This window comes from Muntiacus reevesi, chromosome 22 (genome assembly GCF_963930625.1).
Source record: "Muntiacus reevesi chromosome 22, mMunRee1.1, whole genome shotgun sequence".
In the NCBI taxonomy this organism is placed as follows: Eukaryota; Metazoa; Chordata; class Mammalia; order Artiodactyla; family Cervidae; genus Muntiacus; species Muntiacus reevesi.
Genome location: NC_089270.1, coordinates 16,437,594 through 16,439,475, shown reverse-complemented (window position 1 = coordinate 16,439,475; position 1,882 = coordinate 16,437,594). Strand labels below are relative to the sequence as shown.

The following is a 1,882-nucleotide window of genomic DNA, read 5'->3' as shown; positions in this document are numbered from 1 at the left end:
TCTTCCATCCAGTTTAGTAAACAACTTTGTCTCTGGATACATAAGTAAATAAGCTAAGAGGTAGAAGAATATACAAATTCTTAATTTCTATATTTCCTAAAAATTTTGGAAATGTGTCAAGATTTTGTTGAAATTAGAATAACCTTAATATCTGTATGAAAAATACCAGCCTGGGTGAGAAGAGCAGGGAGAGGCAGGGAGAGTAAAATCCTGAGAATTGCAAAACTGGCTGGCTGTTCAGTTCAGTTCAGCCACTCATTCATGTCTGACTATTTGCAACCCCATGGACTGCAGCACACCAGGCTTCCCTCTCCATCACCAACTCCTGGAGCTTACTCAAACTCATGTCCATCAAGGCGGTGATGCCATCCAACCACCTCATCCTCTGTTGTCGCCTTCTTTCACCTTCAATCTTTCCCAACATCAGGGTCTTTTCCAATGAGTCAGTTCTTCCTATTAGGTGGCCAAAGTATTGGAGTTTCAGCTTCAGCATCAGTCCTTCCAATGAATATTCAGGACTGATCTCCTTTAGGATGGACTGGTTGGATCTCCTTGCCATCCAAGGGACTCTCAAGAGTCTTCTCCAACATCACAGTTCAAAAGCATCAATTCTTCAGTGCTCAGCTCTCTTTTTTTTTTTTTTCTTGTGCTGGACCTCAGTTCCGATGAGGAGATGGTAGTGAGTTCTCACTCATGTTGTTCAGATTTTCCAAGGAATGCATGAGAGGGTGTCGTCATCGATCTCAGCTTTCTTTATAGTCCAACTTTCACATCCATACAAGGAATCAAACCAGGGTCTTCTGCACTGTAGGCAGATTCTTTACCAACTGAACTATGGGTTACACTTAACTACTACACCAGTCTTATGCTTGTTTTAAAATGTAGTCCTGCTTATTTCCAAATTCCTATCTCATATTTAATTCACAGTGTTGGTCCATGCACAGCTAGACTTCTAGCTCTAGCATCTGGGAATAGTGGGGCCTTTTCACATCCTCTCCTTATTCTGTGTGTGATCCTTAGCTTAGGGGCACACAGGAGATAGAAGAGAATATTTCCTAGAAGATGGTCTGGTGAGTTGGCTGTCAGTGATACTAAGGTTCTCTCTCATGTCTGTCTTTTAGACATTGCATCTCTGTCTAATATATATTAGTTCTTCAAGTGGTTCAAGGTGATGGGTTCACTCTTCATAATTCTCTTCAATGAATAATAGCCCACTTTCATTTATGTGCCTTGACCCAATCAGTTCTTTACATAGCCTCTTACTGCAGGAGTCCCAGTGCCTAGCTTGTGACCCATATAAGGGTTATGTCTGAACTTGACTTCTCCAGAAGACCATTGAATCCATGTCATGATTCATGGTCAACTGGAGGTAGTATTGACATCTTCCTGGATTCCTCATTTTTATTTCTCTTTCCTCATCCTTTGACCACGTCCCAGTAGAAACACTAACTCAAATGATGCCTTTAAATGAATTGTAAACAAAATAAAAAATTAAATTAGGAAAAAAATCCAACTGAATTGGGAAAAAAAATCTGAGTTGGAAAAAAATTTTCCAACTAAATTGGAAAGAATGAAACTATGCTTCTCTTTCTTGAGAGATGTATCTCTGTGCCAGACCAAATCTCACAGCTTGACTTTGGACTGTAGCTTGTGTTTCAGTTTTGTTTGCTACCTCAACTAGGTGTTCTTATGCAGGGCCCAGCCTTGATGCTCACACATGGAAGTCCTGAGATTTGTTGTTCATTTCCCAAGCCCTATGGCTCAGCACTCTCAAGATACAAGCTGGTTTCTCTCACCAGCAAGGTCACTATAGGTGACGGCTGTTAGTGAGCTTCCCAGGTGGTGTAGTTATGAAGAATCCACCTGCCAATGCAGGAGACAC

At 41.1% G+C, this 1,882-nt stretch overlaps 1 non-coding gene across 1 annotated transcript; it reads right to left on the bottom strand.

Annotated features, from left to right (window-relative positions):
* Nucleotides 1–651: 651 nt before the first annotated feature.
* LOC136153126 (small nucleolar RNA SNORD116) lies at nucleotides 652–744 on the bottom strand. Its single transcript, XR_010660360.1, has one exon. It is a non-coding gene; the product is annotated as a small nucleolar RNA SNORD116 (small nucleolar RNA).
* Between the last annotated feature and the right edge of the window lie 1,138 nt (nucleotides 745–1,882).